This window comes from Lotus japonicus, chromosome 2 (genome assembly GCF_012489685.1).
Source record: "Lotus japonicus ecotype B-129 chromosome 2, LjGifu_v1.2".
NCBI classification, from domain to species: Eukaryota; Viridiplantae; Streptophyta; class Magnoliopsida; order Fabales; family Fabaceae; genus Lotus; species Lotus japonicus.
In genome coordinates this window covers 66,284,644-66,307,876 of record NC_080042.1, presented here as the reverse complement: position 1 = coordinate 66,307,876, position 23,233 = coordinate 66,284,644, and the positions used below count along the sequence as shown (strand labels likewise).

The 23,233-nt window shown below is 37.4% G+C and overlaps 1 long non-coding RNA gene across 8 annotated transcripts; it reads left to right on the top strand.

Annotated features, from left to right (window-relative positions):
• The first annotated feature begins 12,694 nt into the window (after positions 1-12,694).
• On the top strand, positions 12,695-16,918 carry LOC130738938 (uncharacterized). 8 transcript variants are annotated; one of them, XR_009019708.1, is made up of 6 exons: positions 12,695-13,147; positions 13,246-13,809; positions 13,936-15,376; positions 15,459-15,582; positions 16,316-16,369; positions 16,772-16,918. It is a non-coding gene; the product is annotated as an uncharacterized LOC130738938 (long non-coding RNA). The 8 variants fall into 8 exon arrangements; XR_009019707.1 differs by having other exon boundaries at positions 16,316-16,374; XR_009019706.1 differs by lacking the exon at positions 16,316-16,369.
• The last annotated feature ends 6,315 nt before the right edge of the window (positions 16,919-23,233 follow it).

The following is a 23,233-nucleotide window of genomic DNA, read 5'->3' as shown; positions in this document are numbered from 1 at the left end:
GAGTTAGCAAAGTTACTCCTCGAGGCAGAAATTGAGAACATGAACAGAGTCGGCGAGCGCAGAAAGGACCCCAGAAGCAAGGCGAGGAATCCGCTGAGGTGGTGTGAGTACCACAACTTAGAGGGCCATAACACCACCGACTGTTTCATGCTGAAGGGTTGAATCAGGCAGCTGATCAGGGTGAAACGGCCGCAAGAGGCGAAGGGGAAGGAATTTGAAGAAGCTGATAGCGGCGAGGGCGGAGGAACGGTTGAAGCAACGAACACAATCGCTGGCGGTTTCGAAGTTTGCAACGACGTATCGGCGGCGGGCCGAGAGACAGTGGGGGCGACAGCATCGGTACAAGTGTATCCAGGACCATTTGGGTGCCCACATCCAGACATAGTGATGTCGACCGCGGATTTCAAGGGAATCAAGGCACATACGGACGATCCGTTAGTATTAATGGTAAGAATAAAAGGTTTCAATGTACAGAGGGTGCTTTTAGACCAGGGCAGCTCGGCGGATATAATCTATGAGGACGCATTCAGACAAACGGGGCGGACAGACAAGGATTTAAAGCCATACACGGGAAGTTTGGTAGGCTTCTCCGGGAAGCAAGTTCAGGTACGTGGCTACGTAGAGTTGGATACAGTTTTCGGAGTGGGCGAGGACGCCGAGCTCTTGAGGATAAAATATCTGGTCCTACAAGTCGCGGCAGCTTATAATGTCATCATAGGGCGAGGTACCTTAAATCGCCTCCATGCAGTGATATCTACGGCCCACCTTGGGGTAAAGTATCCCCTACTTTGCGGAGGGATGGGGAAACTGGCAGTAGACCAAAAGGGGGCGAGGAAGTGCCATAGCCATTGTCTCAACATGTATGGCAGAAAAGGAGCTGGCGACGGGCACAGGTGCCACGAGATTGGGACATCTGAAGGCGGTGAAGGTGAACAAGAGCGTTTGGGAGCACAGAGCCAGAGCGACGGTGATAACTCCTAGGCAAGTGTACCTATTCGTTAAGTAGTAATAAATTATCGAACTCAAGGATTGCGGTCGTCTAAAGAAATTTAACCTATTAAATAACTAAAAAGACTAAGTAAAAAGGTTTTTTTTTTTTGGGAAATAATTGTTTGAAAAGAACTTAATTTAAAGTTGCAAAGTTCAGCGAAAAGCAAGTACTAGTATTGAAAACAATCAAAAGGAGAAGTATCTGGGGTAGGATTTCATCAATTTCACTTATGTTCTTAATAGACTAATTAACTCATGAATTATCTAACTTATTTATGGTGCTTGCCTAAGTTTCTACGTGATAATCTCTTAACTACGCAGAACTTCCAATTAAACTGCTAACACTAATCTCTTAGTTCCTAGACGAATTCAATTGGAGAATTAAAGTATTTAGTTACTAGCCAACACAATTAGAAGTTACCCTTATCTCTAAGGCGTATGCGTTCCTAATCAATTTCTCACCGAATCCCTATTTTCTACCGATTTCTCAATCGCATACAAAATAGCAAAGGTAATCTTCATGCATAAAGATTCATATATAAAAGATGAGAAATTCATAAATAAAACTAAGATTCATGAGTCAAAAACTAAATCAAAACATAAGGTTAAGAGAATCAAACCAAAAACCCCAAGTACCAACGAAGGTTTAGCCAAGCATGGCTTCCATGATCAAATAATTTGTTGAAATAAAAAGGTTCTTCAAAAAGCTCCAAGTACTAGGGTTAACTCCAGGAAAAAAACTCAAAAACGGCTGCGGCTCTCAATACCGATCTCTGATCCCTTTCTGTTCGTTCTCCTTCATACTATATATATAGCTTCTTTTGCTTTTATTTCCATTCAAATCCGTACCAATCACGTGATCTCTCACTTTCTGTCTGACTTCGCTCTTGGTCGAACCTCCTGCCACGTGTCGCGTCACCATTGGTTCAGTCTTTAAGTTAGTACTTCAGTGCTTCGCGGTTCACAGCCTTATGGTGGTCCTCAAACAATGGTTGAGCCACGTTGTAGGAAAGAAAATAGCAACCATTGATCTCTTGCATGTGCATGATAATTCCAGTGGACTCTCAGCGCAGGATGAGCTCTATTATTCCTAATTTTAACATTAAATAAAAATCAGATAAATAAGACAAAAAAATCTCAATATAAACCAACTAAATTCTAATCAAATCTATAATTCAAAAAGTCCTAATTAAAGATAGATAAAAATTAACAAAATAAAATAAGATAACAACTTAAAATAAACTTATCTAATCCTAAATTAAAGTAAATAAATCCTAATAATATTTAAATAGAATATAAAGCTAATTTAAATCCTAATAAAATCTAGATAAATAATATAAAATGTAGAAAAATACTAAAACTAAATAAAAATATTAAAATGCATAAAATAGGCCTAGAGTGTCCTAAAACGATTAAAATATCTTAAATAATACATCAAAATGCATGGAAATAAACTAGAAAAATAGCTTAAACACCCGGGTCATCACATCCCTATACTCAACGACAGCTTGTCCTCAAGCGAAAACTTAAGGTTGCTTGTCCTCAAGCTCAAGAAAATAGTTCAAAGCAAGATGCTAGTATACATATTTTCACAAAGATACATGGGATGAGGTACTCAAAATAGTTCATGGAGAAAATTAAGCTTTAAAAACTGAGTAACATTTAGTAAGTGCAAACAAGAATTATATAAAATACCAAGATGTGGGGTTTCACATTTTATTCCTAATTCCCCAACCTCATATTGAGAATCCACTAATGATGGCCAACAGTCTTATTTTATTATGAGCACACACATGTTCTTTCCTTTTCAATTTAGCTTTTTTCCCAACCCTTCACAGTTATTACCAACTCAGGGTGAAATTCTTTTCTTTTATTTAACAAGGTCAGAATATGATTGAGGGTATGCTCAGTGGTGCAAATACTTCCCATTCCCTTACTCAGGATATGGCCTCACGTAGGCTGCGGAGTTAAAGACGAGACAAAGAAACATTCTTTTGTACTTACCCCAGGAAGTTATTGGCCAAAAGCGCCCAAAAATGGTAAAAACAAAGACACGTTCTTGTTCTCCATCTCGGGAGTTTGTTGACTATCACGTCTGATTGAAAATACAAAAATTGTATCCAACAATTTCAATCACACTGAATTGTGGCGAGAGCTCGGTGGGAAAAATTCCCTGAAGGTGGCAATCCCAACACGACCTTGATGTCTAGGGATTGCTCCGGAGAAGCCGGCGCAGCTCGCCGTCACTCGTCGGCGATGTGTGCGGATAAGCTTCTTATCCCAGTAATCTCCCCGAAATATGGGCGAGCATTTTTCAACTAGGCTCAAAAGTCTCGGGTAAACCCATATGGCCATTGGGCACTGAGCAATTGTAAGTCTCCGCCTAATAAGGCTGGCGGGGCCACACCTGATCTTACGGGAAATATGTGTGTGAATGAAAGCCTCGTTTAAAAACCGAGCAACGAGTCCTAGTTGAACCCAGCACACGATCAATGTCGTCAGACGTAATTCAGAAATAAAGAAACTATGGAGGATGCAGGAGAGGAAATCGAAAAGCACTAAAATGTATGAAAGAAATAATATAGTGAAAACTAAAATAGTTGGCTTAAACTAAAAACACAACGAGTAAAGCAAAAGAGTACTAACATTACAATAATCCAATATTAAAATAAGAAGTAAACCTTGTTTTATCTGTCTCTTTATTTTTGCTCCAGAACGTCTCCAAGGTCAACATTAGCGACTCCCGGTGGATCTTCGACACCCTCCAGCCCGGCGGGTGTAATCTTCTTAAGAACACCCAAGGGACCAAGGTTGATGTTAGGATGGAGATGTTTGACTTGGGCCTTGGCAATCAGGAAGCCACGGATACGCTCATTGGCCATCGCGTGAGCAGCTTCGCCCCTTATCTTCTCCTCCAAGGCGCCTGGGCGTCTTTCTCGGCCAAGAGCTTGCGTTTCGACTCCAAATCGGAACGAGCGTCGGCAAGAGCTTTACCCCTGTCCGCCAAGTCTTGGCGCAACTTGGCGATTTCCTCATTCTTAGTCAAAAGGTCTCCCTTCTGAGAAGTAAGGGTAGCCTCCTGGGAACCAAGAGTTTTGCGGAGCTCTTCAATTTGGCTTTCAAGTTGTTCCTCTTTCTTGTCTGCCGCAGCTTTCGCAAGCTTCACCTCAGCGAGTTTCTTCTGCATCTTCGCCGTCTTCTCCGTTTCCGAGGCCAACTGCTTGGACAACTTGGAGCAAGTTTCATTGATTTGGAGGTTGGACGAGCGCAGTTTCTCCACCTCCTTCCGGAGTCCAGCAATCCCGGTAAGGGGACGTGCTTCCCAAGCCACTTGGGCGAACAGACAGCCGGCTCGGAGGAGGTTGGACACAGCTTCTTGGGCAACGTCTTGCGGGTTCTGGTTGGGCGTTTCCCTCAGTTTCTCGAGAAAGGGATGAGAAAGCAGGAAGGAGAAGGGATCGGAGCTTGATTCGCCAGAGGGGTTCTGTGGGCGATTCAGAGGGGGGTCTTTTTCCCCGCCAACAGCCTTGGGAGAAGCAGGAGTTGGCAAGTCAGAGGCAGAAGTTGAGAGATGAACGATAGTTGGCGAGGACTGGGCCGTCGGTGACACTGGGGGGCGAGAAAGGCCCTCAACCTGGGCAATGCTCGCCTCGCCCTGGTGAATAAGTTTAGAAGGATCACCAGCACCAACCGGGGCGGGAGAGCCAGAGGCAGCGCCCTCCTCGCCAGGGACAGTTGAAGAAAAACCAGGAAGGGAACTGTGAGAAGAGGAGCAAGAGCCAGAGTTGGGATTCGTGAGGTCGGCAAAAGAGACCGAAGCAGGAGTCGGGAGCAAATATGGGAGCAATTAATAGAAGATGATGAATGATGTGAGGGGAAAGAACTCAAGGGTAAGGTGTGATAAAGATTGGAAAGTCGTGCCTCATCATGGTAAATCATCATGGTAAAGGTGGGGCCTTCACACAAAAGGCGCGACGTGTGGAAAGGATGAAACACGTGACAAAACGTCGCAATTTAGGGCGCGTGCATAACTATGCCGAGTCGGGCGGACTAGTAGCCGTCGCCACAAGCTTGCATGTGGAGTGGGTTCGCCTGGAATAAGAGGGCGCAGCTGAAGGTTTTATTTACCAGACCATGTTGGCCATCGTTTTTCACTTCTAGATTTTAAGTTTTTAAGTTTTAGTCGGCATCCTTGGGGCTCTCGCCTTGTTTCTTGCTTAAAGACACACTTAGCTCTCATGCTTCGAGCTTGGTGTCTTGTGGACTTGTGGACTGGGCGAGACCCCAGGGTCCCTCGCCCAGGAGCCCTGACCTTGGGCGGGGGACGCGCCGTGACCTTGGGCCTCCCTTCCCGAGGCCCAACTAACCCATTTGGAAAGGATAGAGGCGCCAAAGCCCAACTTCATCTCTATAAATAGGAGAGGAATACCAATTGTAAGGGACTCTTAGCTCATTTGAGAAATAATAGCATTGAAATTCAGTTATATCTTCTCTCTCTAAGCGGTTAGAGTTTCTCTCTCTAAGCATTCACATCACTTTCCTCACACTTTGGGTACTACCTTCCCTCTCTATGTTTTATCACGGAACATATTTGTTGATTTTAGTATAGTTGAAAAACTTCCTCACAATATTTGTGGGATCTTGCACTGTGGTTTTTCGTGCGGGTTGTCTTTGCTTTGTGGATATTGCTCTGTCTTCGGTGACAGAGTCAAATTCGGTGGCGGTCTTCTCCACTATGGTAGCTTGTTTGAGCTAGGGTTCTAATGGTCGATGTGATGCGCTTTGTGCATAGGCTGGTTTTTTGTTCAGGGTTGGTCCTCTTGTTCTAGGCTTTCGGAGTGCAGTACGGGGACGTTCGTGAAGATTCTAGGTTGGCGGTGTGCGGATTGGGGTCATTGGCGGTGGATCTGGGTTCTTTGGGTTTCACGATGCTCATGCTTTCTAGGTTGTGGGAGCATTGGCTTCGCTCTGATCTCATTGTCTGGTGTGCTGGTCCGGTCGAATCAGAGTGTGCGGAAGGTCCTTTGGGGGTGGCCCGCACACTCTCGGAGTTTTGGCCTTGTTGTCAGCGCTATCACGCACGAAATATGGTTCGGTTCTGATGCTTTCATCTTTGGTCAATGTTCCGTGCTGGTTCACTTTTCCTCCTATACCGAGATGAGGCTCTATTTTTGTTGGGTTTGGGCGGCTCTCTCTTCGTTGCACCTCGGTCCCAAATGGATGTCTCTTCTCGTTGATCATTTAATGCTTGATCAGGGTGTTCGTATAAATTTAAATTATTATCTTTGTAATTTTAATTGAGTTTAATTTCTATGCACTGACCGTGTAAAGTTTTTTTACACCATCAACTAATCAGATTTCAAGGATGTGAGAAAATGTCTTTCTTTTTTAATTTCATTAATTGACGTGACACATCCTAGAAATCTGATTTGTTGACGGTGTAAAAAAATTTACACCGTCAGTGCATCATCCTTTTTCTCATTTTAATTTATTTGAATATCATGTATAAAATTAACTTTAATATATAAATTTCTATTCCTGCAAAACAAAAATTATTATAAAAATTTAACTTTAATATATATTAAAGACATAATATACTATTCCAATTTCAAATTGAATAGTTATCTTATGTTTACATAAAATTTTATTTACTTATTTAAATTTAAAATATAAGTTACATGTAAAAGTTGTTAAAAATATTATATTTTAATAATTAAAAAAATTAATGTACATGCTAAGAAGCTAATTCTCATAAATTCAGTTGATTGTGATCCAAAACATTTCTTGCCTTTATATTCCTTTAATGTATTTATAATATATTAATCCTGAGTGATTGAATGTCATTTTAACTATTTTTTTGCCATATATAGTTCCTTACATCACCTCACCAAATATCCAACGTGTATACACGTATGTTATTCCAATCGTTCACCAAAATTCCAACGGGAGTACACGTATGTTATTCCAATCCTTTCAACGTGCATACATATCTTATTTCAATCTTACACCAAAAGTCCAACGTGTATACACATTAGTTATTCTAATCATTCCAACATGTACACACGTATGTTATATCAATCCTTCACCAAAAGTCCAATGTGTATACACGTATGTTATTCTCATCCTCCAACTCTCTACCCCCTTGAACCCATCATATATAAACTTCGCCTCTTTGACGAAATTATACATTGTAATCTCATTCTTTCTTTTCCCTAGCACAACCCCTTCTTACTCCCCCAAATACTCTTCTAAGAGATTTCCTTTGTCGCATCGACAACCCTAATCATCCTCGTTGAAACGACGAGGACACACAACCCACTCCATTTGCTTCTTACATTGACCGCTCCTTCGAGTGAACTCCTTGATTGCACCACTAATTACCTCAATCCTAAATCTTTGATGATCTTCTCCATCATTGCACACCATTACAAAATGACGACAACGCACAACCTCTTCTTCCTCCACCAATCTATCTACCAAGTGAGTTCCTCCATCACATCATAGGTTACTAAAATCCCAAATTTTCTCTGGTCCTCTCCCTCTTGATTTATCCTCATGGACAAACAACGACAGCGTGCACCTCCACGATCTATTCTCCAAGTGAAATTCTTCGCACCATCAGTCACCGGAATTGTTTCATTCAACTATTCGACAACCTTCACTAGCAAAAAGTCGATGTAAGTAAATTCCCCAAACCCTAAATACCATTCACTTTTCATTTTGTTTTTTTGCCCTTTTTTTATGAAATTTCGCTCCTTACTCTAATTCTTCTGATTGCTTTTTTCTTTGTTTATTTGATTTTATAAATTCAGCAAATGATCAATAAAGCACCAGTCCTAAGAATGTATAGCAACATATATTTAGGAAAATTGGAATGAAAATAAAGAACATGAAAATTCTCGCAATGTGAAATATAATGATTGGACTAAAAGAACGACGATATTGAACATACTTCTTCAACTAGTGAAACAAATGGAATGGTTAAAGTGTAAAAAAAGGGTGTAATTAAAAGAAGAAATTGTTGAATTGAAGAATGATGGTTTGTCTAAGAAGGCCCATATAGTGCATGGTCAATAGATCTGCATCAAAAAAATTGCAGTGTTGTGAATCAACTAGGGCTTGATAGTATGAATCTTCAATTACGTTTTTTTGTATTTCTTTAGATTTTGCATTTAACGCCTATATATTGTTTGTTGAATCTTTTTTAAGCGTTCATTGTCATTAGGGAGGATTAATTATTTCTTTTACGTGTATTTCAAAGGATGTTCCAAATAGAATACTTAAGTTGATGAATGTCTTTCGTTTAACAAGAGAAAATCTAGAAAGTTATTTGCCGATTTGATTTCAATCCAAAACATGAACTGATTCTTTACTATTTTCTTAGAGAAGTCTTTTCAATTTTTAGTTTACAATGAATATGCAGGTTATCTCATCATAATGACATGGTGTTTCTGTTAATGGACGCAATAGAAATATCCAGTGCTAATACTAACATAATAATTACAGCGGAGGGCCTTATCGAATGAAGCATCATTTGGCTGGGACAAGGCAGAATGTAGGACCTAGCAATTTTGTTCCAGAAGATGTTAAGAAGAAAATGACTGATATTCTTGGTGATGTGGTAAATAAGAAACTAGAAAAGGATAACTCAACAGGGTGTAGTGGATATGAAAGTGCTCACATTGATGAATTGGGGAAACGGAAAATGTGATGAGCTCATTGGGGATCCAGGTAAAGAAATTGCAACTCGTCTCATGAGGAACATGCAAACTACACTTAACAATTCATGGAAGAAGGGTACAAGGGAGGATCCATGCTTAGACATCGCCTCTTTTTTCTACAACACTGCAATTCCTTTCAATGTCGAGAGGAGTGAAGAGTTTTCTAGATGTGTTATTCGATTTCCTGACATGGTTTAAGATTCAAGCAACCATCCTACAATGACCTTAGGGTGAAATTATTGCAGAAAAGTTTGAAATAACTCATAAGGTGTTGGATGAGCACAAAGCTTATTGAGGCAAAACAGAATGCACCATTATGATTGATGGATGGACGAATACGAGGAGAGGACTATACTTAACTTTTTGGTAAATAGTCATAAGGGAATGGTGATTTTGATGTCCATTGATGCATCTAGCATAATGAAGACACATGGTAAGATTTTTCAATTGGTGGATGAGGTTGTGGAGTAAGTTGGTGAGGAAAATGTGATTTAGGTTGTCACAAGCAATGAGAATATATTAATGAGACACATAAGAAATTGTGTTTCTTATCATTATAACCATAAGCTCATTGTTTGTAACACCCAAAATCACATTTTCCTCACCAACTAACTCCACAACCTCATCCATCATCTGAAAAATCTTATCAGATGTCTTGACTATGCTAGATGCTTTGACTTCAAAAACAGTGTTCCTTTAGGACTATTAACCAAAAAGTTAAGTATAGTCCTTCTCCTCGTATTCGTCCATCCATCCGCCTTAATGGTGCAACATGTTTTGGTTCAATAAGCTTTGTGCTCATACAACACCTTATGAGTTATTTTAACCTTTTTCTGCAATAATTTGACCTTAAGGTCATTGTAGGATGGTGGCTTGCATCCTAAACCATGTCTGGAAATCGAATCACACATCTTGGCAAACTCTTCACTCCTCACGCTATTGAAAGGAATTGCATTATTGTAGAAAAAAGAGGCGATGTCTAAGCATGCATCCTCCCTTGCACCCTTCTTCCATGAATTGTTAAGTGTAGTTTGCATGTTCCTCTTGAGAGGAGTTGCAATTGCTTTACCTGGATCCGCAAATAGCTCATCACATTTCCTTTTCCCCAATTCACCAATGTGAACACTTTCATCTTCATTAGACCTTGTTGAGTTATCATTTTCCAGTTGCTTATTTACCAAATCACCAAGAATATCAGTCATTTTCTTCTTAACATCTTCTGGAACATAATTGCAAGGTCCTACATTCTGCCTTGTCCTAGCCAAATGTTGCTTCATTCGATAAGGCCCTCCGCTGTAATTATGATGACATTATTTGCACAGGATATTTCTATTGCCATGATCAACTAACGAGTGGGATCGAATCGGGATCCCACGATCTACCTCAAAGATCGCAATCCTACTACGATTAAATTGCCTTGCAAATCGTAGGATCTTACGATCCAGGTCGCGATCCTGACTACCTTGTATTGTTGAGGCCTTATATCGTGTCTTGACTAAGGCCCTTAGCTTCCGTTAGGCGTTATCTATGGCTCACCACCTCTGTTTTCATCAAAATTTGTTTGTAGATTGATTGTTTTCAGCTGTTTGAGGCTTGGAGTTACTCTTGGAGCACTTCTTATCGGACAATGGTGATTTGGGATTGTCGTGACTTAGCTTCTAATTTTGATTTCTTTAATTTTTCTTTGTTCATCATACTGGTAATGTGGTGGTTTATAATATGAGTAAGCTTTCTTTTTCTTCGGGCAATGTAGTTTTAGATGAAGCATGTCTTGTGGGGGGGGTCCTATCTTTGATTCATTCACTGTGATATAATGGCTCCAATGCCCTGTTTCTTGTTTCTTCTTCCTAATGAATGCATTTTGTTTAAGAAAAAAAAAGCAAACTTAAATACAAAAAGCCACTAAATTTGCTAGCTCCAATTCTAGTGGAAATTTTCTTCATTGTGGAAATTTTGCGGCGATTTTGCACTTGTAGCCTCTCTGGCTAGAGATTAAGGCACCTGCTATAGTTACTTGTGTTGTTCAATTCTGCTTCTTTTTTTTGTTTGATTCAAACTTGTATGTTAACAACAATTCATTCATATTAGAGAAAGTTCGCGCAAAGATCGAAGATTTCATAGTGTTTATTAAGGATCTTCCCAACATTTACTGTTTGTGTATATTTATATCTTGAAATACGAATCACATGTGAGGGGCTAGTAACTTTCAAGTAACCCCAAGGTCCCAATTATTTTGCAAGTTCTTCCCTTGATCACACAGCAAAGGTGTGAGTGTGAGTCTGACGAGATATGGTTCTAGGAATGCTGTTTTCACTATTTTAACTTCCTTGAACCAAATATGGTTTCATGTATTGATTTTTGTCATTCTTTTTCCAGATTTGGATTCTCAGTTTTTGCAACTACAATTTTATGCTGAATGGCCACTCAAAGGGAGTAAATGTCTGATTACTGGTGGGGGTAAGGCTTATCTCACTTCTAGCCTTTAATTTTATTATAGCTAACCTTGTTCTTCCCACTCTAATTGAATTGGAATGTCAAAGGAATCAAATGAGGCCCCTCATTATATTTTTCGCTCTTGTTCTCTAATAGAAATATCCAATGCAAATACTGTCATGATAATTACAGCAGAGGGCCTTATCGAATAAAGCATCATTTGGCTGGGACAAGGCAGAATGTAGAACCTTGCAATTTTGTTCCAGAAGATGTTAAGAAGAAAATGACTTATATTCTTTGTGATGTGGTAAATAAGAAACTGGAAAAGGATAACTCGACATGGTCTAGTGGAGATGAAAGTGCTCACATTGATGAATTGGGGAAAAGGAAAATGTGATGAGCTAGTTGGGGATCCTGGTAAATAAATTGCAACTCATCTCACGAGGAACATGCAAACTACACTTAACAATTCATGGAAGAAGGGTGCAAGGGAGGATCCATGCTTAGACATCGCCTCTTTTTTCTACAACACTGCAATTCCTTTCAATGTCGCGAGGAGTGAAGAGTTTTCCAAGATGTGTTATTCGATTTCCTGACATGGTTTAGGATTCGAGCCACCATCCTACAATGACCTTAGGGTGAATTATTGCAGAAAAGTTTGAAATAACTCATAAGGTGTTGGATGAGCACACAACTTATTGGAGCAAAACAGAATGCACCATTATGATGGATGGATGGACGAATACGAGGAGGAGGACTATACTTAACTTTTTGGTAAATAGTCATAAGGGAACGGTGATTTTGATGTCCATTGATGCGTCTAGCATAATCAAGACACTTGGTAAGATTTTTCAATTGGTGGATGAGGTTGTGGAGTAAGTTGGTGAGGAAAATGTGATTTAGGTTGTCACAGACAATGAGAATATATTAATGAGACACATAAGAACTTGTGTTTCGTATCATTATAACCATAAGCTCATTGTTTGTAACAACCAAAATCACATTTTCCTCACCAACTAACTCCACAACCTCATCCATCATCTGAAAAATCTTATCAGATGTTTTGACTATGCTAGATGCTTTGACTACAAAAACAGTGTTCCTTTAGGACTATTAACCAAAAGGTTAAGTATAGTTCTTCTCCTCGTATTCGTCCATCCATCCGCCTACGATTAAATTGCACTTGCAAATCGTAGGATCTTACGATCCAGATCGCGATCCTGACTACCTTGTATTGTTGTGGCCTTATCTCGTGTCTTGACTAAGGCCCTTAGCTTCCGTTAGCGTTATCTATGGCTCACCACCTCTGTTTTCATCCAAATTTGTTTGCAGATTGATTGTTTTCAGCTGTTTGAGGCTTGGAAGTGTTTCTCTAGGAGCACTTCTTATCTGACACGGGTGATTTGGGATTGTCGTGACTTAGCTTCTAATTTTGATTTCTTTAATTTTTCTTTGTTCATCATACTGGTAATGTGGTGGTTTATAATATGAGTAAGCTTTCTTTTTCTTCGGGCAATGTAGTTTTAGATGAAGCATGTCTTGTTGGGGGGGTTCCTATCTTTGATTCATTCACTGTGATATAATGGCTCCAATGCCCTGTTTCTTGTTTCTTCTTCCTAATACATTTTGTTTTTTTTAAAAAAAAAAGCAAACTTAAATACAAAAAGCCACTAAAATTGCTAGCTCCAATTAAGGTACCTGCTATAGTTACTTGTGTTGTTCAATTCAGCTTCTTTTTTTGTTTGATTCAAACTTGTATGTTAACAACAATTCATGCATATTAGAGAAAGTTCGCGCAAAGATCGAAGCTTTCATAGTGTTTATTGAGGATCTTCCCAGCATTTACTGTTTGTGTATATTTATATCTTGAAATATGAATCACATGTGAGGGGCTAGTAACTTTCAAGTAACCCCAAGGTACCAATTCTTTTGCAAGTGCTTCCCTTGATCACACAGCAAAGGTGTGAGTGTGAGTCTGACGAGATATGGTTCTATGTATGCTGGTGAGTCTGAAGACATTCTCACTATTTTAACTTCCTTGAACCAAATATGGTTTCATGTATTGATTTTTGTCTTTCTTTTTCCTGATTTGGAATCTCAGTTGACTGCAATTTTATGCTGGATTACTCAAAGGCTTATTGTATGATTATTGGTGGTGGGGATAAGGCTTATATGACTTCCAGCCTTTAATTCTATTGAAGACTCGCCTTGTTCTTCCCACTCCAATTGAGTTGGAACTTGGAATGTCAAAGGAATCAAATGAGGCCGCTCATTATATTTTTGGCTCTTGTTCTCTAATCATGACTGATAAGAACGTTATCTCTTAATCCTTTAAGTTCCTGAGGATATATAGACCTCATTGTCCTCATCTTATAAACCCTCTTCTAGAAAACACTATATCACTCTTTCAAACCTCGGTTCCTTTTTCTCATACTATTGAATTCAATTACTCCCTTAAATTACATATTGTGCTCATGAACCTAAACTTTCAAATAACTTGATACCTGCCCATAAGCTTACAAAAGATTAAAATTCTAAGATCACCGTTTTCCTGCAGACTGTCTTTCAAAATCTTGCCTCAAGGAAGACAAGTGGAGTTGCTAAAGATCAAGGATAATTGTACTATCTTATTGATGAAAAAATTGAAGAGTGTTCTGTTGAGGAGGTACTACATTCTTTTCACCAGTCTAGTTTCAAGTTTCCTGCCTCTCAAATTTGGCTTTTGCCTAATTGTCTAGAGCATGCTCCTTTTTCCCTACTGAAGTATATGCTTCCTCCTTTGTTTCCACAGGAGCTTGTTGAGTCTTTTGGATAGTGTTGAAAAGTCTCACATCGACTAGAAATATGACCAAGATAGCCCTTATATATTGGAAGACAATCCTCAACTCTTGACTCTCAAAGCTTCGGGTGTCTTGCCTCCGTCCATGTCCAGAAACAGCATCACAACAAACTTGAGTCTCTTGCAGTTAACTGTGTTTTCCTGGGTATGAAATTATAGAGCTTGAATGAGATTATATGTTACAGAAAAGAATGTTTTAGCAGATTTTTCAGTGTGTATCAATGGAAGCATAGTGTTACTTTCATGTGTTTATTCTTGATTGGTAAACTGGACAAATGCATTCAGTTGTTGGTCAAAAGGTAAATTTTGTATAGGTTCCATATTTGTGACAGTCAACCCATGTTTGTATAGGCTCCACAGTATTGAAACTTCTAATTCAGTTCTGTTAAGTAGAAGAACTAGGACCTTTTAGTTAAAGTTAGTTGTTAGCAAGCTTTTCATTGTGTTAGTTTTTTGTTATTGATTCAGGGTTTTAGTCAAAGCTATACAGACAGATAAATTCTAATCCTATTTGCAATCACTTAGTTCACTCAATAATGAATTCATTTCTTCATTCTTTTCTTTAACTTCTACATGGTATCAGAAGTTTTTTCATGAAGTTTCCACATCTCTGATTCTTTCATCATCTTCTACCTTTCTCGAGTTCTTTCTTTCTTGATTCCTCGTGTTAGATTACTCCATCCCTTTGTTTCTTCATCAATCCGATGGATCCCATTTCAAATTGGTTAGTCAGCCACTCAGCGGATCCAATTACCACACATGGAGTAGAGCGGTGAAGGTGTAACACAACAAAAAAGGTCCATTTGATATGACTGCCTTTACGGCACCCTAGCTGCTTCCAGAGATATGGGGATTGTTATGCATTGTTGAATTGGAGAAAGGGGCAAAATTTAGTGTTCCTGTGGAGTGGGGACAGTTCCTAAGTACCAAAAAAGTTGGTTCTTTGAGATACTATTGGCAATATACAATTGCTTTTCAAAATTTCTTGGCCAAACTATTCTTAAATGATTATTGTCTGCCTGTAAGGGTACTGACTACAGCCAATTTTGCTTTTAGTTTTTGCAAGAGACTCTTGAAGAATACGTCTACAATATAGACTTAGAAAGCGAGTTCCTGCTAATGGCCTTTTGACTCCTAAGATTTTTGTTTTTTATGATACTATACAATGATATATTTTCAATGTCAATGATGCTTTAAGAAGCCAACCCTAAGACTGAAGTTAGTTTCATCATCATTTAAGCCTTTTCCCACTATGTGGAGTAGGCTACATGAATCAGTTTATCTCATAATGCCCATTCATATATTTAGTTCACAGATAGATTATTTACCTTTAAATCCCTATTTATGATATGGCCTATTGTTTTCCTGGGTCACTATCCCTATATTAATTGAAGTAAGCTTTATCATAATGTTATTTTGGATTAGTTTGTCTCTCATGTATCAGTATCTTAGCAATGTCCCCTGTACTTTTTCAGGAGATGAATGAGTATAGGGAGTGAGTATTAGACCAAAGACTACGCCATAAAAGAGGAGGCTGACTCTACTATCCAGTAGTATCTAATGTATTTTCATAAATGACAATGAACATGAAACAAAGAGGTATACTGATGACATGAGAACAACATTTTAAAAGAAATATTGACGAATCACACAGGTTAATGTTCATGAACAACTGTCAATTTTCCATATCTTTGATGTACTTTTTCATTCTTCCTTTGTTGTTTATGAACCTCCAACTTTATGCTTCTTTTTTCTTTAGTTCAAACAATTCCTCTTTTAATTTGTAACCTGTATTTTACTTTGCCTTGTGTTATGCTCTGCGGCAAGACTGAAGAGTGGCACGTTTTGCAGTCATAGCAAAAGTAGCTAGTCCAGAAAGCCCTTTTACTCTACACAACCTGATTAAAAGTAAAAAAAAATACTAAGCAGGAGTTAATGTCCTGCTGTCAGTAGATTTATTTATGTGTGTACTCATGTGACATGGTTGCATAAGTAGGACCTTTCTGAACTTGCACATTCCATGCTTTGATCAGAAGTTTAAATTTACACTGCCTGATTTGCAAATAACCTTAACAAATGATTCTGAGTTACTGCATTACATTCCATTCAAATAGTCATTTTCTAGATAGGCTTTTGGATTCAAATGAAAATTCAGTACACAACATTACACTCCACGGATATAACCCCTGAAACTCTGCAAATTCTAGTACATAGGAGAACGTTACTATCTCAGCATTTTTTCTTGGTTTGTCTCCTTTTGCCCACCCCAGCCTTGTCTTTTTCTTTAGATTTAATGTATTTGTGTATTTTTATTTTGCACACTCAATTGCAGGGAGAAATATGTTATTTCTTTATGTATATTCCAGAGTGACCCCTGCAGTTCCTGGTACGGTTAGTTTACTCTTTTGAATCATTTTATCTCCTTTTATTAAGGGAAAACAAATGAAGGGGAAATAAAATCGAACAATGAAAAGGGTTGTCTTATGGACATCTTACACAAATGGTTCATCAGGTTTAGTTTATTTTATTTTTTGTCAAGGTTTTTTATTTGTCTTAAATATTCTCCATGAGATGTAATTCCGTTTGAGCTGAAACGTCATGAGAGGACTAAGTCACTTAGGAGAGTTTTTCATTAGCAAAACTCAAACTATAGTTATAACCTGATTAGGAGGAATCAAGCACTTGTTGGTGTTGAGCACTTGTTGGTGTTGATGTTTGATTTGTTGTTTTTTTTTTCTTTTTGGTCCAAGATTATTTGTATTTGTAAATGCTCTACAACTCTTGGCAGGTTGTCAGTGGGCCAGAAGCAGATAATCACAGGGACCAGCTGCCTCAAAACGGCCTTTGTTTTTATTTTTGTAGTTGTAATGAATCTCTATAATACAAGAGTATATTGTGTAGAATAATTGTAGCTTTGCAGAAGTATTAATTTTTACCTTGTTTATAATCTGCATATGCCTTTCTTTTTTTCTTTTGTTTCTTTGGTCTATAGCATATGCCTTTCTTGATTTTGTTCACTTCTTCAACTTTTTGGTTTCATTCTTAATCCAAAGCCCCGCTAAGAATGTTCCAATCATGGCCAATCATTTGGTTATCTTTTGATTAGTGCATTATTTCAGCTAATATTCTAAATGGTCGGAGACTCCAGGATCATTAAATTGGTAAAACTTTGCTTTCCTAAACCGCCACTAACTTTTTTAAAGAATTATAATAAGCATCTTATGTACTTTATCTATTTATTTATTTTTCAGCTGACCGTTTCTATCAAGGCATGCAAACTTAGCTGGCGTTTGAAAAGGTTGAGAATTCCTTAGAGTAGTGATATATTGGGTTTCCTTCAATACGCGTATGTGACGAATCTAATTTGTTCATGTTGACAAATACATATTTGTTTTTGTTCTAACGTGACGACAAGTTCTTGGAGTAAGATAAGCACTGATTTTGGGATTTTAGGTGCCCCTATTCGGTTCCATATATGTTTACACTATCTAACTTACCAAAAAAAAATGGGTGAGATAATAATGGATCAACACTGAATATATGGGGAGGGGAACAAGTAAGAGTTGGTGGCTCTCATGTTCTACTTAATAACAATTGTAGGATTTGAGCATGATTGCCAACTTTATGATTCTCCACTTCATTAGATCACATATTTATTGAACTTCCAAGCTTTTAATAGATTAGAAATTTATAATAGTCTTCAAATGTTTGATAGGTGTGCATAATTTAATCTAGTTGTGTGTGATTGGTACAAATATTATGTGCCAGATGTAATGCATGTTAAAATATAGGGTTATTTTTTGTGTATAAGACTTTGACACCAATGCCTGAGGTAGAGCAAAGTGAAATGTCCAAATCAGCATCTAATATATAGAGGTAAGTGGGTATAGTAAATGAATGAGGTATTGATGCTGAGAAAAGAGTGAGACCAATGCCACAAAACAGGGTTAGGAGAGCTTTAAGGCTCTATCTTATCTTCATGAGGTACAATGTTCCTGATAAGATGAGAGCCAAGCACATGGCACCCACACGAAATTTTCCAATTAAGGGACCGCCACCAAGTTTGGTATTCTCTTTTTATTTGCTGTTCTCTCTTGACATTCATGTCCATTTTACGCGGACCTTTTTCTTTAGAAATAAAAATAATATTGGTTAAAACAACTTAAAACATTGATAACTTTTCAATAGTTAAATGCCAAATTTTCTGCTTCTAATGGGGACTCAACTTGGTCTAATGCCATTTCTATTTGCTTTCACTCTTGTATTCGCTCAGATATTCTTCATTTTCACTTTTATTCCTCAAAATTGAGTCATATAAGATGTCTTCAATATAAGACTAACCAGTCAAGGGAAAGTTTAATGAAAAAATTTATGAATGAATTTTACAAATAAAAGAAAAGGAAAAATCTACCTCTTTCACTTTCAATTATAAGGAGAAACTGTCAAATAACCACTTATCTCAAAAGCTTAAGCTTTTGGGATACTTATCTCAAAAGCTTAAGCTTTTGGGATTAAGTGGTTATTTGACATGGTATCAGAGCCTTCCACCATGTCTCTGAGCTGCAAACGAGCGGCGCGGGTGGTGACGCCGGCATTGCAGTGTTCGCCCGGGACTAGTCGTGGGGCTAGTGCACAGCTAGCCCGCGTGGGCGCCGGGGCTGCGGAGCGTGGTGGGATGTTAGGACCCCATTGCAAGGTATGGGACTTGAGTCCCACATTGGAAGTATGAGATTCTAATGTGGGGTTTATAAGGCTTTGGGCTCTCCAACTACAACAGCGGGCATGTTAGAGTATAATATAAAACCATTAAAGTGGCCATTATCCAACAGCTTAAGCTTTTGGGATAAAGTGGTTATTTGACATGGTATCAGAGCCTCTATGACCGAGAGGTCTAGAGTTCGATCCTTGCTTCCCTCACTTTCTAATTAAAAAGTGGAATTTAATTAAGCACATGGTAGGTGGGTCTGTGCATTTATCCACGCTTCAAGCCCAAAGGGCTCTTGCGTGAGGGGCGTGTTAGAATATAATATAAAACCATTAAAGTGGCTCTTACTCAACAGCTTAAGCTTTTGGGATTAAGTGGTTATTTGACAGAAACAAAAAAACAATCAAGTGAAACAAACTGGACTATCTTACTTGGCCTTCTTACTGTCTTTTATTCTACATTCAATCGATAGTCAATGAGATTAAAGCAAGGGAAGACGACCAAAGCAAGACAGTCACAATGAGAGCAAAAATTAGTTTGAACAATAATTTTTGGTTAACTAAAATACGATCAATACGAGACAAAGAATGTATAGAATAAGGGATTGCATTGCAACAATGACATGAAGGTAGGGAAGCTATGGAAATGAGCGGCTCCATTGTAACATAAAAGACAAATACTTTCGGGAGATATGGTAAGTTCAAAGCAGGAGAGAACATTTACCAATGGGTACTCAATAGGGAAAACCACAAAATTTCACTAATAATACAATATTCATTAAATTAAAAATTACACTTCTTAGTTCAAAAAAAATACATTTCTAACTTCTCTCAATTAATTAAATAAGTGAGACACCTAATTCCACTTTCACCAAACCTTTGTGTTTCCTTCTTATTGAAGGGATATCTAACAAAATTCTAAAGATCAAGGTCATCAAGAACATCATGAGCATTCCACGAACAATGGAAGGGCACAAAGGGTTTGAAAATTAAGATAATTTGTCATCTTAACTCTAATACAAATAACAACATGTATTTCTCATGACAATTGAAATAGATATATTATTGTATGCTTGATTTGGCATTGATATAAATACTAATGTAATTCACATATTTTAAAATATGAATAAAGTAAAAATTTATCACGTTATGAAATATATGTATAATCAGAGAAAGTAGAATTTTATCACATTAAATTAAGTCATTTTCATCAATTTTGACCAGTCAACGGTCCAGTGGCGAATCTAGTCAGTAGAGGGTATCCACATGGATTTTTTTCGCATCAATTTTAGTCCCTGTAAATTTTTTAAATCATATTTTAATTTCAGTCCTCCTTTCTCGCCACCACACTCCTCTACCTTCTTCACTAACCTCCTTCATTCTCTATCCAGAAATTTTCCAGATCACAATCCTTAACCCATAATTTTTTTTTTGTCACACTCATCTACCTCCTTCAACCCCTTCCTCTTCCTCTTTCATCGTCATCCTCATGAAATCAGAAAGTTCCAACCACATCCATCAAATCTGAAATCAATCAGTTCCATTGTGATAGAGTCAGTTCTCCCACCACCCCACCTTTGCAACGAGTACGTCGCCGCTTCTGAACCCCGTGACCACCTCAAACCACCCCCAATCTCCCATATCTGGTGAACTCCCCCTTTAAACCTTCAAGCCTTCTTTCGTCTCCCATCAAGTGCACTCCGCCCGCAATAACCTTGGGGTACCTTGCCCACAAACATTAGTGTTCAGTTTATGCTAAATCTTGTCTCGTATTTTTTTAAGCAATGTTTCTGGGTTAGAAGAAAAACATAAACAATATGCTCTGAATTCATTCAAATCTTGGATGAATAGTATACTATGAACTTCAATTCTTGGTGACTCCTGCAGCTTGAAGATCTTCATACAATGAACTTTCATACTTTGAACTTGAATTTCTGGATTGAGGATGAAGGAGATTGGTGAAGAAGGTAGAGGAGTGTGGTGGTGGGAAGGATGACTGAAAATATGATTTAAAAAAAATTACATGGAACTAAAATAGATGCGAAAAAGTCAACATGGACACCATCTGCTGACTGAGTTCGTCACTGGACTGTTGACTAGTCAAAATTGATGAAAATGACTTAATTTGATTAAAAAAAACATGGATAACATTTGATGAAAAAAAAATTAAAAATCTAATTTGATTTCCTTTACAATTTCAGGCACTAAAATCTTATTTAAACCTTACATCAAATACCTAACCTTCCTCATATATATTGGTCTTAATTCGTATATTATTACACAAACATATATCTCTCTTATTTATATTCATCACTTATTTACCATAATATACTACTACATTTAAATATGATTGTCTATCACGAATTATAAGTGTGACTTACTTCACAAGTTACCCCAAACACAAAGAACGAAAAACAATATAAAATGTGGAGTGATCATGGGGAGCAGAGAAAAAATGCGGAGGAGTACTGATTTTTCTGCGTGATTTGCGTCGCCGTGTAGTTTTTCTTTTTTCCTGTCTCAAGTTCAACTCCGTTCAAAATTAGAATTACTGAATTAGTATTAAATTAGTATCAAGGTTACCGGAGATTGTGATTTTGAGTTTGAAATTTAGTTAAATTAGTTGATTTACATAATACTCCCTCCATTCCTTTTTAAATGTAATTTTAGAAGAATTTATGTATTCCTATTTAACTGTTGTTTTGATGTTTTAAGGTTACAATTTGTCAGTTATACCCTTACTTTTTCAATAACGTCACTTTACATTTTTCAGAAAATTCTCCTTTTTCAGTAACTATGAAAAACTTTATAACTTTATGATTGAGAGAGACTGGTAAATGGTGTAATGATATGAGAGTGGAAAAAGACTAACAATCAACTATCTTGGTTGGAGAGCTTTATGACTTTATGATTGAGATGTGAGAGGGTAGAATGGAAAAAAACCTCCAATAATTCACTATCTTGGTTGGAGAGCTTTATGCTAAAACAACACTTAAAAATGAACGGATGGAGTATAGAGTTTTGACATGGTAATTTTCGTAAGAAGTCGAGTTGATCTAATTAACATTTTGCTTAGATCTTTTCGAGACTCGTTAACTATTATGTAATGAATCCAATTTGAATATATAGTTCTTTACTTCTTTTATATTTTTTTTACATCGAGAAGATAAATTTCGCTCTCCAATGATTGATCCCTAAACTTCTATCACTCAACTCATATGTCCCCTAACTCTTAATACCATTTTTTGGAGACAAATGTGAGTTATTAATACATTAGTCCTCCTTAGGGTCGAACCCTGAACCCTTGACTTCTTGTATATATGTTTATCTTCCATTATTTTGATTTTTATTTATTTATTTATTACTTTTACGATTTAAAATAACATTAATTATGTTTTACCCCTTAATGGTGGTATGAATATTAAAAATCTATAATTAATAAGAGAGATAAAAAAATATTAGGAGGTTCGATAATAACTTTCATAAAATACGAACATTAAATATTATTTCTCAACACATTTGTCACAACCTTATAAATATTAAGAAACGGAGGAAGTATATCTGTTCCATAGAAAAATTGTTATTTAAGGTTGTGTCATAAATTTTTTATCAGATCTAACTTTGTACATACCTGAACTTTTCTAATTTTTTTCATAGATAATCTCATTGATAGTACAATTTTATTAAAATACTCTTATTTAGTTTTACTAATATCGATTCTACCTTGGACAAAGAAGAGTTGTGGTTAGTTAATATAAAATGTGATAAGTGAGACAATTTATTAATTGAGTTTATATATGAAAAAAATTAGAAAACAAATCTATGTTTAATAAAACAACAAACATTTTAGAAAAAATGAAGTGAGGTCAAAACAACAATCTTTGTAGAATGTAGGTAGTACAATTTTTTCCCGTGATTGTCTATTTGATGAATTAGTTTACCAATAATTAAAGTGTTAGTTAAATGGTAAATCATTTCTTATGTTGTTTTTGCTTAAATTTTTTCTCTCATTCATTAACTACTTTGCAGTTAAAAGAAGAGGTCAACAAAATGATAAATGAAGAGGAAAACTAAAGCAAATCAATCATTTACAAAAAAACAAAACAAAATGTTGAATGTCTCATTTACACTTGAGGACTTGAAGCAAATCAACCAAAAAGCTGAAGAGGTAAACAGAAGAGCAATCGGCGAAGCAAGTCAACCAAAAACCAGAATAGGAAAATCGCAAGTCTTCTTGCAGGTAGCTGCCCTCTTCTATGACATCGCCATTTTCTTGCTCGTCATCGTCCGCTTCCATGTAGCTAGAAGCTCCAATCTAGTGGTTTAAGCTTCGGTCAGGTGGTTGGAAGCTCCAATCTAGTGGACGACGGTCACATTCACTCCGATATAGTAGTGGTTGAGGCAACCCTTCTATCCATTATTTTGAGATGCGTGTGAAATGCAAAGTGAGTGAAATGGGAGGCTTTTGAGAAGGAATAAGGGGTTTGAAAAATGTTTCTGATCTACCGGAAACGAGAGATGCTATGAAAGGGAGGAAAAGGAGAGA